Source organism: Mixophyes fleayi, chromosome 4 (assembly GCF_038048845.1).
Source record: "Mixophyes fleayi isolate aMixFle1 chromosome 4, aMixFle1.hap1, whole genome shotgun sequence".
In the NCBI taxonomy this organism is placed as follows: Eukaryota; Metazoa; Chordata; class Amphibia; order Anura; family Limnodynastidae; genus Mixophyes; species Mixophyes fleayi.
In genome coordinates, this window is record NC_134405.1 from 147,356,784 (window position 1) to 147,373,555 (window position 16,772).

Consider the following 16,772-nt stretch of genomic DNA (forward strand, 5'->3'; position numbering starts at 1 on the left):
AATAGTAAAATTAGAAATGATAAATAATAAAGGTACTTATCCTTAACGAAATGCAGACATTACCTTCACAGAGGTGTTATACTCCTGTCTCAGGTGTTGTCTCTCAATAGTAGCTGGTTGTGTTCCCACAGAGATTCTGCTCCGTCTGGGAACCAGATCAACGGCAGTTATAGTTCCGCCTATGTTGTTCAAAGCCCAGGAGGAGCATAATTGGGGAGGAGATGTGGATTAGTTAGATATCTTTTTACAGCGGGCTGGATAGTACTTACATATTACTACTTGCAAAAGCTAGGGATGCCCAGACCACCTGCACCAGCAGATCTTTGGAGGATACGGGTTTGAAACCGTGGTTTTCTGAAGGACTACATAAGCTGCATTACCAACTTTTACAGGGAGGAAAGAAGCTTAATGGGGGATTCTGGTTTTTTTTTTCTGATTTTTGTTTTTGAGGCTTTTCATCTTTATCAAGGTGTTTTGATGAATATAAATTGATTGAGCAACTTCCATTTCTTCATTTGTCTGAGAGGCATGTTGGTGTCAGTAGTTGAGGGGGAGTACTGACATTGGATTGCTATTTGGAGGCTTCTGGGGCACCTCTTTGGTAAGTTGGCTCTCAATTTAAAAACACATATGTATGGCCCAAATATATGGGACTCTCATTGTTTAGAGTTAGGACCATCCTATTAGCAACAGCGCCGCGGAGAGGCGGGTGGCTTTATCATACATTTGCAAATGTGTGCAACTAAAACTTTTGCATTTTTATCTACAGTAGAAATAGCAGATCTGTTGCTGGCTATAGCAGTGTGCTGGGGGATCTCTCTGTGTGTTTGTTCCTTTTAGGATAACCCCACCCTTTCATGCACCTGCTGTAGCCTATAAATTGATTGAGCAACTTTCATTTATTTTTGTTTTGATGAATCCTCAAGATGATTAGGCCACTCCTTGACCCGCTGTCATTGCTTGTTTAATGTCTCCATTGTGACTGTCAACATTGTTACTGTAGACAGTCACAATGTCTACATTTTAAACGTGGACAGAACGAGTCCATGGCCTGAAGACAGGTGATAAAACCTACATTGTAAGTTTATAGACATCAACTTTAGCAAATATATCTTCAGATCCATATTTAACAGGGAGATGGGGTGGTAGCTGCTACAAAAGGAAGGGTATTTTCCCTCTTTAAGGATGACCCAGATCTCGACCCTCATTGTGGCATAATGGAAGTTCCCATCTTCTAGGATTGAGTTGCAGAGATTGATTAGCTTGGGAGCCAAGTGTCCAGCAAACTTCTTACGGTACAAAGCGGGGAGTCTGTCCGGGCAGAGGCTACCTTCATAGAAGGAAGGGTGTCTACCATTTCTTCTTCTCAGGTGTTAGGGTTGAGCAGCTCCGCAGCTTTCATGGAGAGATTTGAGAGGTTACATGAGTGCAAGTTGTCCTCTATCGCCTGTTCTATGTCAGGGGGAGAAGGGTGGGAAGTTCCCAGGTTTTATTTTGCACAATTCTATCTTGCATCTTGGATAGAGGACAGATCACTTAAAGAGAGTAAAGCCAAAGTGCCAATCATTGGTCCATGATTAAAGTGCCCAAAATTTGTTGTTTACCACCTCTCTACTGCATTTACCACAGTTTAAACATGCTTGCCCTCATGCAGCTACACATTGCTTTTTTCCCCTTCAGATTGTCAGCTGTCTCTCAGAGCTCTTCACCCTTTCATGTCAGTTTCTTTTTAGTTTTTTTAGTGTATGCGTACCCTTTACAAATTGTATATGTAAATTGTTTTCACTTTAAAAATATATGATGATGATGATGGTAATCTGGCTTGGACACTTTTATACAGAAGACAGTTGCCAGGTCAAAAGCTATCAATCTTAGTAGTTTTGTAATAAAAAAAAAAAGAAACATTTTTTTTTAAGGATTTTACACATTCATAGTTATTTACAGCCTATCTAACAATGAGAAGCAAGTGATTTAGTGAAATATATATGATGCTGCCCAAATGACTAGCATAATGTACATTGCATGTGCCCAAAACATTATAAAATACAATCCCAAAGTAAATGATTACCTATTAATAATAATAATAACAATAATAATAATATCATCAATCATTATTTATATTGCGCCACAAGTTTTTCTCAGCGCCGTACAAATAGAAAAAACAGTAGACCAAACAATACAAGGTAAAACAGAGCAAAACGAGTAGAACCAAGATTAAAAAAGCTCCAAGCATATCAAGTACAGTGACAAAGGAGAATAAGAAATGGTATCATCCCATGTCCTGATTACATCAGTCTGTCTCCCAATGAAATTATTGCAGTATGTGGTACCAGAAAAATGATTATACACAAGCTTGTGACACCCATAAAATTACTACAAACTAGCCTGTGCTCTCACAGAATGACAATAAACCAGCTTTTGTGACACCTAAAATATTACTACAAAACAGCCCGTACCCCATGAAATTATTGTACTCTATCTAGTGCCACCAAATAATGATTATAAATCAATCTGTGTCACCCTGAACAAAATATGCCAACCTGTGCTTCATCCTCCCCGTCCCTCACTCGTTCCGCTCTTCAAGTCGTAAGTATCAATTGCAATCGGGCATGATTTGTATGCAGTTGCGTTCATTGGCATAAGGTCCGTTTCGCATGTGCAGAGCTATTCCCGTAAGATACCTCACGCAAAGGGACTTGTGTACAAAGATGAATCAGGCTCAGTATTTTCAACACAATGAAAAATTTCTTGGCTGTAGCACATCATATAGTAGCATATAACTACTTATTAAGCCTGTCATAACATATCATTACAGTAGTACACTAGACAACAAATGAGATTAGAGTGATGTCTAAACACACTACACATTGAGGTGAATATACACTATCTGCTAGAGATTCAGTACAAGCAAAAAGAACATATTGGTGTCATTCACCATAACCACTGCTAGCTTGTTGCATGTATTCAGCATTTGAAAAACCACATGAACGTAATGTCTCACACAAAGTATTTTTCTGAAATGTTTCCTTATTTTGACTAGCCGTGGCACCAGACACATTAATAGCGTGTACTTCCTCTTTCCAATATTCTGATGCTTTACTATATTGGGAAATTCAAGAACAAACCCAGATGTCATTTGGCATTGCTGGAGCATAACGTGGTCTGAGCTCTGTTCCCGGAATACCAATAAAATAAGTTAGATCCAGCCAGTGATTGTAGTTCTGAGTATTCCTAAGAAAAGTTTTGTTCAGTCAAACAAAAAGGATAGTTGTACATTTGATTTTTATCAATGACGGCTAAAAGCAGAATGATATTCTTGAATAAAGCAGGGTAGATATTTCATATCTTTTGTTCCACTTGCAAAGAAATGTCTATCTCACAGGTTCATTGAGAGAACTGTAATCTGATGCATGTACTAAGGATTCATTAAAAGAATGTTAACAATTAATTTCAGATCAAACCTGGATATGTTTCTTAGAAAAGAATGGTCATTTCTGTGTTTGAAAGAGTAGCAGGTGTCACCCTGTACTGTAGGTAGTGTGCGGGCAAATACTACAGCTTCTGGAATCTGTTGCGACTGATCGTCTCAAAGAAGGAGCACTGGAGTGGGAAGAAGACAGAGTGTTGGGAAATATGATTGAATTTAGGATGCGCATCTCGGAGTCACTCGGTGAAAGCCAATCGCTTTCAACCTAGACACCTAAGATCTTGTGATCTGAAGCGGGAGTAACATGAAACAAGAGAACAGTCCAAAAAGATGAAGCAGGTAAATAGGAGTTTAATAACTTTATTGGCAAATGTTGCCAATGTTGTTAAAATAGAATGTGTCCCTTCCAAAATAGTATCTACTTTATGACATAAAAATAAAATGGCAGGCATTGGGAGTAAACTGAGTCAACTTTTGAAAATTAATTTGGCAATGTATTTTATTACATTGTCTAATTACTATTTTCTGTTAATTTATACTCCTACTCATTACTATGTTCACTATGTAGCAGTTCTAACTTTCTAAATATTGTGATTTACTATGTTTAATATTTAATTGTGCTTTCATCCTCTAAATTTACAATTGTAAACATGTCACTAGATATTTAATACACTTTCTACATTCCATTATACAGATGTGGATTATTAATACTTTTATGTACTCTAGATTTAAATACAAAGGAGGGGAGAGAGAAGGTGGATGGTGGGGTATGGCAGGAAATGGATAAAATATTTTTTCCTTCTGCTTTCCTACCCTTCCATTATTTTACTATTGGAGTAATGCCTTTCAATTCTTCCATTATTTTTATTTTGGGCTAAACAGTAATTATATCTGTTTCTCCTATAGAACATTATTATTCAAAGTGTAAGGTATACATAATGGGCCTGAATTATCAAGGGACATAAACAGCGATTTTGCTCGCACAATTCGCATAATCCCTCTGCGCATGACAGAACCTGACCATATGCCACAGAACGCAGCCACGTTCAATTCATCTGCGAGCATTAAGAACAATTACAGGGAGGGAACAGGGCGGGGATGGGGCGTTTGCCCGTAGTCAGTGTACAGTAACAGCGTGCCAATCTCAATTCAAATTGTGGGCATCTCTCTGGTACTTGATCTTCCTCCAAGTGCTGATGACTGTAGTGTATGCATGCTATTACATGTGTTTGCAATCAGGAGCAACTGCAAAAATTGTATTTTATGTACAGTAGTTATTCTTAACATAATTTTTTTTTTTTTCTGTGCGATTTTATATTCCACATATACACAGGTGCGGACCCAGACATTTGTCCTACCCCGGGCGATTTTAGGGGGGGGGGGGGGGGGGGGATTTAGGCCCCGCCCCCTTTCTAATTTCTAAGGCTGCCGGCGGCTGCACAGTATGTGCAGGTCCGCTCGGCAGTGACAGTGTGCTGCCCCGCTGCTCTGATTGTGTTTAAAACACAATCAAAGCAGCCGGGCAGCACACTGTCACTGCCGAGCGGACCTGCACAGTGTGCAGGCACCGGCAGCAAGCCCCTGCTAGGGGCCCCGATCGCCCCCCCCTGGATCCGCCACTGCATATACATTAGAGGTATGTTGTGTAGTAGAGCAGAGTAAACCTACACCCGTATCCATCACCACACGTATCTTTACATCCATTCCTTGTTGAATTCAGGCATACGTATACAGAATTTACATGTGTTTTAAAACAAACGGTCAGTATGCATCCCTTGATAAATCCGTCCCAATATTGTTAACAGTAATACCGCCACACTTATGTGTTTATTGTAACACTTATTTAAGTACCATTTCATGATACAAATATTTAATTTTAGCAGTTACATCCAACTACCATACCTAGTTTTTTTTAAATTATTTGTTGTTTTCTTATAGCGCAATGATGTGCTGTAGAAGTTCTTCTTTTCTTGTTGTTTACATTCTATACTCTGATACTCCTAATATACAGCTGGGCCCATCCTAATTTGTTTCCCATAACTTCTAGCGCATATTTTTACTTTCCTTCATCAAATGTGTTATTTAAATAGAAGGAACAACTTGGCAAAAAATACATTTACATCAAAAACAACTAGCAGATGTATATGATAGAGTAATATAAGTGGGCTGTCTTCACTAAATGTGTATGATGTAAAATTACAGCTTAATGAGAATCCATCCACATGTTGCAGTTTTCAGAATGTTCACTAGGAGGACACAAAGACCATATATTACAAATATGATTTATTGTTTGTGTTGAAGATATATATACAATTATGGCGTAAATACGGGTCCTTTAACAGTTTGCAATAGTAAACATGTTTTTCTATTTCCTTTAGGAACAATCAGTAATATTTCAGATCTTGCTAGCAAACTTAATGACATGGTGTGAGGACTCCTTATAACAGGGCTGTCCACGTGGCTCTCATGAAAATACTCAGACAGCGTTGACATACACTATATTCTTTACAGTTTTAGGGGAGAGGGTGTTTTAATATGTTGGAAAATCCTAAAAACAAATTCCAGGTTCTATAAGATTATATATTTAATTTTTATATGATGTTTGTATAAATTGCTAATTTAATGTTTATAGGCAGACTGTAATATTGGATCCCTTGTCTGGTGTCACTCTTTCATATAGTAATAGAAGCCATTAATGATAGGATCATTTGTCTGTCTGTAGCAAACCCCCACTGTTCTAATGCAGCCTTGAGAAAACCGTGCAACCACCCAAGTCATTGATGAATTATTATTTTTATAGTTATTCCTTTAACGTTTTGCTATAAACAAAGAAAGGGAACACTTTAAGGATGGCACATCACTTCATGTACTTCTACCTGTTATGTGACCTCTTGAAACGTTAATGGCCTGTGCATGGCTTCTAGTCATGCAAATAACACACGTGTGGCAAGATTTTAGATAAATCATTACTTGTATTGGCCATTACGTTGAACTTAAAAAAAAATCTGTCCCTTCTTTCCAGGAAGAGGAAGAATAAAATACATACACATTCTTAGATGTAAAAACCGATAATACATTTGCGTAGGGAATAAGGGAACACAAGGCTGAGGAAATAACTACAATTATAGAAAAAAATGAAAATAACAGATTGTATGTTTGAAGAAAGTATTTGTAAACGCCTGGGCCTGAGTTATGTCTGCATGCAACTTCAGCGCAGTGCCGGCTGTATTCAAGCCAAACGTATCTTAAAATATGTTTTGGATTTGAATGTGGGTGGAGGTACGCTCTGCCTAAGCAGTACTTGTGGTATGAAGACACATTTTTATAGTATATCTTAGTTGCATACAGTTGTTCTGTGACTACTGCATACTTGTAATTCTTAAATCAAAGACTATGCTGTGTCAACCATCACTGTCTGCCAGCATTTACTCCTGTCCTATAGTGGGTGCAAAAGATATGGCTGAAAACACTTATAACAAAAACATGACTTGAAATAAAATAAAAATACCCAAAGCTAAACCTCAAGTTACTGTTTATCATAATGGAATAATGATGAAATATTAAATGCTGTTTCTCTTTGACAACATCAAATATTGGTTGATTTGAAGGATTAAGTGGGTATTAGCTATTAACAAATGGTAAAACGTGCAGTAACCAGAGTAAGCGTTCAGCACCGTTTGAGCAATGTAGTGCAAATGTGACAGCGAAAGCAAATGTATTTTTACCATGAAATGCTGCAGATGTGCACTAGTGAGTAGAATAATCACTATTAACGTAACGTGGCAAATTTTGTGCTCCCTATGACCGGAGTATAAACAGAAAAAGAAACATTGCAATGGAGAAAAGAAACTATTAAAAATGATGTGAATCTCTCAGCGCATTACATTAGTAATAGGTCCACGTCATCTTGATTTTTGAGGCAAACCAATAGTCATATTTGGTTGCTATACCTATGTTTTTGTGTGAGTGAACTGGGACAGCCCCTCTACCTCACATCTGTATTGCCAACAGATAAACTTTTTAGTAGGGGATTTCTATAAAACCATTTTGAGAGTGAAACTTGTTTTTTTGTCTGTGTTTTATTTTTAAGCGTTCTTGTATAGTTCATAAGAAAATACACAAGTTTAGTAAGCTTGAACAATTGTTAGTAATAATACAACCTTTCTGCTTTGAATCTATTTAAATGCTGCACAACAGAGCACAGCATTAACCCTTTTCATTATGTCAATTAAAAAGAGTGCGATTACTACAAATGTTTAGTAAATACTATTGCAAGATTGAGTTGACTATCTCACTTGAACTGGATTTTCAGGCCTGATAGTCTTCTTTTTTTTTTTTTTTTTTTAGAGCATGATCAGCACAAAATGATAGTGCTTAATTAGAAAAATGTTAACTTGGCATGCTCCTACAGTACAGAAGATATACTATGTGTATGGGGTAGAAATAGATATAAACTATATGGACAAAGGTATTTTTTTTTTTTCAAATACATATACTTTAATATGGAGTTGGTCCCCCTTTTGCAGTGATAACAGCGTCCACTCTTCTTGGAAGGCTTTCCACAAGATGTTGGAGTGTTGCTGTGGGAATTTGTGCCCATTCATTCTGTAGAGCATTTATGAGGTCAGGCACTGATGTTAGACGAGAAGGCCTGGCTCGCAATCTCCATTCTAGTTCATACCAAAGGTGTTCGATGGGGTTGAGGTCAGGACTCTGTGCGGGCCAGTCAATTTCTTCCACACTGAACTCCTCAAACCATGTCTTTGTTGTCCTTGCTTTGTGCACTGGGGCACAGTCATGTTGGAATACAAAAGGGCCTTCCCCAAACTATTGCCACAAAGTTGAAAGCACAGCATTGTCCAAAATGAATTGGTATGCTGAAGCTTTAAGAGTGCCCTTCACTGGAGATAAGGGGCCTAGCCCAAACCCTGAAAAACAGCCCCTTACCATTATCCCTCCTCCACCAAACTTCACAGTTGGCATAATGCAGTCACGCAGGTAACTTTCTTCCGGCACCTGCCAAACCCAGACTCGCCCATCTAACTGCCAAACAGAGATGTGTGATTCGTCACTCCACAGAACACGTTTCCACTGCTCCACAGTCCAGTGTCTGTGTACTTTACACCACTCCATCCGATGCTTGGCATTGGTCTTGGTGATGTGAGGCTTGCATTCAGTTGCTCGGCCATGGAAGCCCATTCCTGCACAGGTTTTGTGGTTACATTAATGCCAGTGGAAGATTAGAAATCTTCAGATATGGAATCGGCAGAATATTGGCGACCTTTACTTACAACACACCTTAGCATTCATTAACCCCATTCTGTGATTTTACTTGGTCTTCAACTTCGTGGCTGAGTTGCTGTTGTTCCTAAACGCTTCCACTTTCTAATAATATCACTTACAGTTGACCATGGAATATCCAGAAGGAATGACATTTCACGAACTGTCTTATTGCAAAGGTGGCATCCTATCACAGTACCACGCTTGAAGTTGATGGAGACTGTATGGCTAGGTGCTTGATTTTATACAACTCTGCAAATGGGTCTAATTGAAACACCGCAATTCAATAATTAACAGCTGTGGCCAAATACTTTTTTCCATATAGTGTGTATATTGGTTGAAGTGAAAATGTAAGTGAAACACACACACCAAAACATTAAAACCACCTGTCAAATATTATGTAGGTCTCCCTCATGCCACCAAAATATCTCTGATCCGTAGAGGCATAGGCGCCACAAGATTTCTGTAGGTGTCATATAGTATCTGTTATCTTCTACCAAGACGATTGCAGCAGATCCTTTAAGACCAGTAAGCTGTGAGGTGGGGCCTCCATGGCTCAGACCTTTTTTTCCATCACATCCCACAACTTCTTGATCGGATTGAGATCTGGGGAATTTGGAGGCCAACTAAAAACACCTTGAACTCTTTGTCATGTTCTTCAAACCATTCCTGAACCGTTTTTGCAGTGTGGTTAGGCATATTATTATCCTGAAAGAGGTCACTACCATCAGGGATTTCCGATGTCATGAAGAGGTTATTTGCTCTGCAACAATGTTTAGGTAGGTGGTACGTGTCAAAGTAACATCACATAAATGCCAGGACTCAAGGTTTCCCAGCAGAACATTGCCCAGAGAATTACACTTCCCCGCAGGTTTGCCTTCTTCCCATAGTGCATCCTAGTGCCTTTTCTTCCCCAGGTAAACTAAGCACCTGCACCTGGTAGTCCACATTATGTAAAAGAAAATGTGATTCATCAGACCAGGCTCCCTTCTCCCATTGCTCCATGGTCCAGTTCTGGCACACATATACCCATTGTAGTCACTGAAGTACATAGGCAAAGGCACTCTGACGGGTCTGCAGCTATGCAGCTCCATACGCAGGAAGCTGGTATGCACTTGTGTGTACCTATCTATCATAGCCAGCAATAACTTTTTTAGGTAATAGTAGCTCTTCTGTGGGATTGGACCAGACAGGCTAGCCTTCACATTCCCAAGCGGATCAATGAACATTGGGCACCTATGACCCTGTTGCCAGGTCATTGGTTGTCCTTCCTTGGACCACCTTTTGTAGGTACTAAACATTGCATACCGGGATCTCCCCACAAGACCTTCCATTTTGGAGATACTCTGACCCAGTCATCTAGCCATCACAATTTTGCCCTTGTCAAAGTCACTCTGGTCCTTACGCTTGCCCTTTTTTTCCTGCTTCCAACACATCAACTTCAAGAACTGACTGCTCACTTGCTGCCTAATATATCCCACCTCTTGACAAGTTCCATGATAAGGAGATAATCAATGTTAATCACTTCAGTTTTCACTGGTTTTAATGTTGTGGCTGATCGGTGTATACTTTATATAAAGAGAAAAATACAACTGCACTCAGATAATACAGAAAAAAAGAGACTTGTAAAAGAGACCATTTATGAAATAAATTCTCCTCAATTTTTTCTGCAATCTCTGAGTGCCATCTGTTTTTTCCTTCCTATACTTTATGACTCAGGCACTGGAATTTTACTTATATAGTGTGAGTGCCCATTCTCTTCTATTTTGTTTAATATATATATATATATATATATATATATATATATATATATATATATATATATATATATATATATATATATATATATGTAACTCAATGGTCCGCCATAAATGGGTAAATGCCCAATGAACATCCATCCGCAAGAATTGGTCTTGGTTTGTCACCATTTACCACCATAAAACGTAAAAAACACTAACCAAACCGTGATATGCAGAAGAGCATCTCTGAACACACAGCATGTGGAACCTTGAAGTAGATGCCCTGCAGCAGCAGAAGACCACATCATGTTCCACTCCTGTCTGCTAAGAAAAGGAACCTGAGGCTACAGAGGGCACATGCTCACCAAAACACTTCACTAAACAGGGACAAACTATAATTCCACCATAAGTTTACATAGGCTACCATAACAACTTGATAAATAAAACAAAGTAAAATGTCAGTGGTTTTGATGTACAGTATATAGTAAACAAGGCAACCATTAAACAAAATAAGAGATGTTTAGTAAATGCAAACATTCAGCTGATTGAAAATATACTGAAAGCTAAAACACAAAATAAAAAAAGCATAAGAAAAGTGGTTACATCTATCCATACATAGCCCATTATTTCTCGAATGGGCAGGTGTAACTTGAGAATGAGTTGGCCAAAAAGGCACTAGAGTTAAACGTTGTAAGCAAACAGTAGAAAAAGGAACGTTAATTGTGACTTACATATTATTGCTATGGTTACAGTATATGTCATCAACACTCAAATTTTTTTTTTCTTTTTATTCATCAAGTTGCTATTATGGCAACATATGTGAACATAAGCCACAGGCATGTTAAGCTCACCTCTTTATTTTTTGTAATCATTACCACATTCGGGTGTTTTCTTCTTAGAATGCAATATGAAATATTACACTTATTCTGCAGCACAATTCTGCCAGTGCCACAGCATATTCTATATAACTAAATAATTGCATATGAAATAGCTCATTGTCATTCTAGTACATCTGGTAAAGTATGGGAAAATTAAGAATTCCAAGTGAGACATTTTAGTTGGAAAGGGGGCCTGTCCTGTGGAAACCGCAGTATGCGAGAACCAGCATACTTATCAGTCAAATCTTTTAGCCTATTGAGAGGATGTAAAATTGCGAAAGCAAATGTGTTATTGCTCTGTGATTGTGAATTGTGTAGAGAAGGGACTCAGTAGTTTACGCTGCAGAGGATTACCTTACACATTAAGTAATATAAGGCACAGAATATATCTTGGCACTATAATAAACTCTGGCACTCTTGACCAAATTAACCATTTTATTTAGACCTGCAGTTGTATCTTTTACAGGCTATTAACAAATTGTGAGTAAATGAAGCTGCATAAAGCAGACACTTGTCTGAAAAATATTATTTACAAATTAGTTGAGGATAGTTATATAGATAAGAATTGGGGGATGATTAATTAGGAAGCCTATGTGTGTTTTAGGTTGAATAAACTGAAAGCAGTGTGATGTGATATACCTCTGGCATAATGGAAGTGCCATATGGCCCTCCTGTACTGTTACAATCTAATATGTTTATTTTGTGAGACATTTTGCCATGTAATGTAGTATCCTTTTATATTATTCTGTTTAATTGCCTTGTGTTAATATGTTGTTATGATTGCATGTCTTCCCTTTGACAGTTGAACCTCTCTGTCCTACACATTTGCCTTAGGTTCTGTCTAGTCTAAAAGCCGACCTTGCTTTTAGGATGTGTTGCCCTTTATTAACCATCTTCGTTGGCATGTGCTCTATCTTATTACACACCCTGTAGCGGATGACATGAAGACTGTGACGAAAAAGGAGGACAGAACATTCCCAACCGGTGTTTCTGTTTTCAGATCAACATAATGGTTGCTTTCCAAGACTCTTGGAAATATATCAATTTTCCATGCAATCACAGAACAACAGTGTGTAATTTTAGCATCCTTCTAATTTTAAAGTGGACTTACGTATTCAAATATAAATAAAGTTAATGAATTCAGAGTTTAGCATGATACATTTGTACTTGTTTATACTTAGAGCTGTGTTTGGTAAATGGGAGGCAGAACCATGCAGATTGGACTGGAATTTCCCTTCTTAAGAGGCTGTCACACGCCAGTCCTGCAAGCGGGTCCCAGCGTACTTGCCTGCTCCATGCAGGCAGCTTTCCCAGCAGTGAATGCTACAACTACCTGATGGCGCCTGCAATCATGTTTTCCCAACGGCAGGCGCCATCCGATCTTCCATGTGCCTGTTCTTCGTGTTCACTCCTGTGAAGGTAGAAAACATGGCTCCTCTGCTCCCTAGCGCACTATCTGGCTCAACTTGCTGTTCCATCGCTGTGCTTTTCAGTATCATCTCCTCGTGCTCAGTCTGTTGTCCAGGAATACCCTCTCTCTGCAGTATATCATCACTATCTGGTTCAACGCGCTGTTCCAGGGATTCATCGTTGTGCCGTTCAGTGTCACCTCATGTCGGTCTGTTGTCCAGTGATACCCTCTCTGCAGTATATCATCATTACCTGGTTCAACGCGCTGTTCCAGTGACTCTTCTCTTTAAAGTCTCCGAAAGGATCTCATCTAATACTCAACCTTGATGGCTGCGACATGCGGGGCAATGGCCACAAAGTCCATACCTCCTTGTGGGGGTCCCTGGCAAAGACAACCTGCCTCGTTAGATTCCGCACCTTTGGGTAAGAGTAGTGTCAATCTAGACAGGATCAGGGGATCCGAAGTTTCATTCGTATACCATGACAGTGGCAAAGTAGTTAGCATAGCTGCCTCACAGTGCTGGGGTGTTGCACAGTGCATGAGTGTTTCCTGACCAGAGGCTAATCTGTGTGGAGGTTGTATGTTCTCCCCGTGTTGGCATGCGTTTCCCCCGTGTGCTCTGGTTTCATCTCACACTTCAAAAACATGCTGGTAGTTAATTGGCTGCTGAATAAAATGGACCTTTTTGTGTGTGTGTTTTTATGTGTTAGGGAATTTAGACTATAAGCTCCAATGGAACAGGGACTGATGTGTGACTAACATTCGATGTATAGCACTGAGTAATATGGTGGCGCTATAGAAATAGTAAATAAATTATGTGGATGAATGTAAAGCAACCACACTTATTGTGTATGTAATGAAGACGTGTGTTCCATACACTCAAGGACTGTCTAATTGTTTAAAGGGAAGACCATCTGCTCAACTGACAGTAGCACAACCATAGCATCATGGCCATTGGAGCTGTGAGGTATGATATACTTAAGCCGCTCACTACTAGGTGGGAGCTAAGCTGGTGGGGATGGGTCATGTTTTCGCATACACTTTATTTGTTGCTGGGTGGGAGGAGCCTCTCACTAGTAAAGAAGGCAGTTTTTGGGGGGCATCTGCCACCCATCCATCCACCCATTTTCTTAATGGTGAGTAAGGTATTACCAACAGGCAGTGGAGGTTCTTCAGACTGATCTTACGGTTTAGATGGTTACTATTTATAGTGATATGTACTGATGTTTTCCCATGTGTCCCACCTTTTAGTACTGGCTTAATATAGCTATTGTGATACTAATTTTATGTGTGAGCACTCTTGGTAGTCAACCTCAACATTATATTCAGAGTTCCTTGTGGGTAATTGTAAAGTAATTTTGATATTTTTGTTATTTATTTATTTACTTGATTCTCTTAGCTTACAGATGGCCACTTCCGTTTGAGTATCTCCCTCAATTGAGTGGTTTAATTTATCATTGCATTATCGACTTCACAATAAGTAGGCATGTGTACCATAAATAAAGCGGAAATATATATATATATATATATATATATATATATATATATATATATAATTTACATTTTATACATATTTATTATTTATTTTACATTGCTGCTATTTCTTCAGTGTATTGTGTTTCAGTGTCCTTGCTTAGTGAGCAAACAGTATGTCAAAGGAATGAGTAGCAAGGTCCCTACAATGGTAATTTTGATCAATTAATTGTCAGGGGGTTCATACAGGGATGAAAATCAGGTATCAATTTGCAAAAATGCTGTAAATACCATCCAATTTCATATTTTATATAAAATTATTTATAAAGAAACTTTACATCTTTTTATATCAGAAACTGATACATGTGGAAGTAATTAAACAAATCCACACTCTACAATATATAAAACCTTTTCATATTCTGGAGGTTATACCTCTTGTATTTAATATTGAAACCATGGAATTGTGTTGTGTATTGAAGCATACTTTATCAGGAGTCTTTACAAATAGGGCATCGTGTTTCTATTGCTATTGTATTGTAATAAAGTATATCAAAGTAGTCGGGTTGCCTTTGAAAAAGTCGGCATTTTTTAAATAGACATATATTGGTTGAAGCCTAAATGGTAACCGGTATCATAGGTGTTCCTCATTAAGCCTCTCAGTAGACAGTAACAGCAATAATGCCACCTGCTATAAAGGTGGACTGCACTGCATTAAATGTACCAATCACAAATTCAGTATGAACCTACACATAATGGCTCTCCTAGCTATTTGAATAATCTCATTTTAATTGGTAGGATGTGTTTTGTAAAAGTGATACTTCCCTTAAAGCAGGCCTGCCCAACCTGCGGCACTCCAGGTGTTGTGAAACTACAAGCCCCAGCATGCTTTGCCAGTAGACAACCTGTTGATAGCTGTAAGGGCATGCTGGGACTTGTAGTTTCACAACATCTGGAGGGCCGCAGGTTGGACAGGCCTGCCTTAAAGTATAATTACCATGTGTTTGGCTTTTATTACATTGATTATACAAATGTATAAACATAACACATAGCGTAGGTTTAGTTATTATTCCTTGTTTTATTTATTTATATTACATGTCAGTGTTGTTTTGTTTCACTGTATTCCATTGTATTTTATGCCTTGTGAAACTCTTTGTGTTAATACTGTAAGGTAATATTTTTCACTATTTGCAGGCATCGGGATATATTGTACCTCTTCAATGGCTCGATCGTCCTTCCCCATCTCGGCAACCAGCTGGTGGATTGCTACAAGGAATGGACAAGGGGATCAACTTGTTCCATGACAACCAGGCATTGAATTAAAAAAAGAAAAATCTACATAGAAGAATACCAATTAAATAGCTATGAGCAACAATTTCAGGTATGATTAAATAGTTTATAATTATTATTGTTCCTGTCTTTGACATATACTGTGTATATACTGTATATCAAATCAGCTGGTCTATGTTTGTTTTAGAAATGAAAGATATGGTGCTTATGGTACGTTTTATAATTTGTGTGAAATTAAATTAATATTAAACCTTGCAATTTATCTCATTAGAAAAATATGCATTTTTTACATATTGGATTGTTTTCTTGTGATCCACCTCCTCTTCAGTCTTTTGGTCAGCCTGCCCATAGGCAAGTCATAATGCAGAGACACATGCCTTCTTTGTACTCTCTTCTGAACTGAGTAAAGAGCAGTCACAATGAACATGTCACATCACAGCAATTGACAAACTAGTGGCAGGACATACACTTAATTCTCTAGCACAGGCCTGGCCATCCAGGTGTTGTGAAACTACAAGCCCCTTTGCTAGCAGTTAGCAAGCCGATAACTGCCAGGGAATGCTGGGATGTGTAGTTTCACAACGCCTGGAAAGCTGGTTTGCTAGGGCTTCTCAGAACCATAGGGCCAGGGGCGGGCTGGCCCGGGGGGCTATTAGGGCTGAGGGGTAGGCCAGCCGGCCGCCCCCCCGGATGCAAAAAACATAGTTTCCCCCCCGCAGCCGCATCAGATGCGGCCGTGTCAGCGCACAGGCGGCCGCATCACATGACAGGGGATGCGGCCGCGTCATGACGCGTCCGCATCCCCTGTCATATGATGCGGCCGGCTGTGTGCCCTCCGGCCATCCCTCTCCCAGCCCGCTCCTGCATAGGGCTGTAAAGGTCTGCCACTCCACAATGTGGACATTTGCTGGATTTCAAAACCTACACTGTCAAATATATCTTGTGATTTATTACCATGAGCAGCCAATTGTGTACCAGGTAATTATACAAGTTGTGCATCTGTATTTTTCGTAAAGAGTATCCAGTAATGAATTGTAAGCATAATAACATATAATATCATACATTAAAATCACCATTTTATAGTTTCCCAAATGATTATATAATTTACAGCCTAAATAATGAAGGTCCAGCTATAACCAAGAAAAGTTTCTGGCATGCTGTGTATCCTACACCCACAATACCAAACTTCCTTTACAAATATCTAATGTCAGTCTTCTATCAACACAATAATTTCTTTTCAGCATGCCCTACATAATAGCTTGCATCTATTGTGGAGG

At 38.9% G+C, this 16,772-nt stretch overlaps 1 long non-coding RNA gene across 2 annotated transcripts in view; it reads left to right on the forward strand.

Annotated features, from left to right (window-relative positions):
• LOC142152194 (uncharacterized) overlaps positions 1 to 16,772 on the forward strand; it is a 79,913-nt gene that overhangs the window by 17,887 nt on the left and 45,254 nt on the right. For both annotated transcript variants that reach the window (XR_012691303.1, XR_012691302.1), the window contains one exon: positions 15,400 to 15,586. This is a non-coding gene — a long non-coding RNA (uncharacterized LOC142152194). The remainder of the gene's footprint in view (positions 1 to 15,399; positions 15,587 to 16,772) is intronic.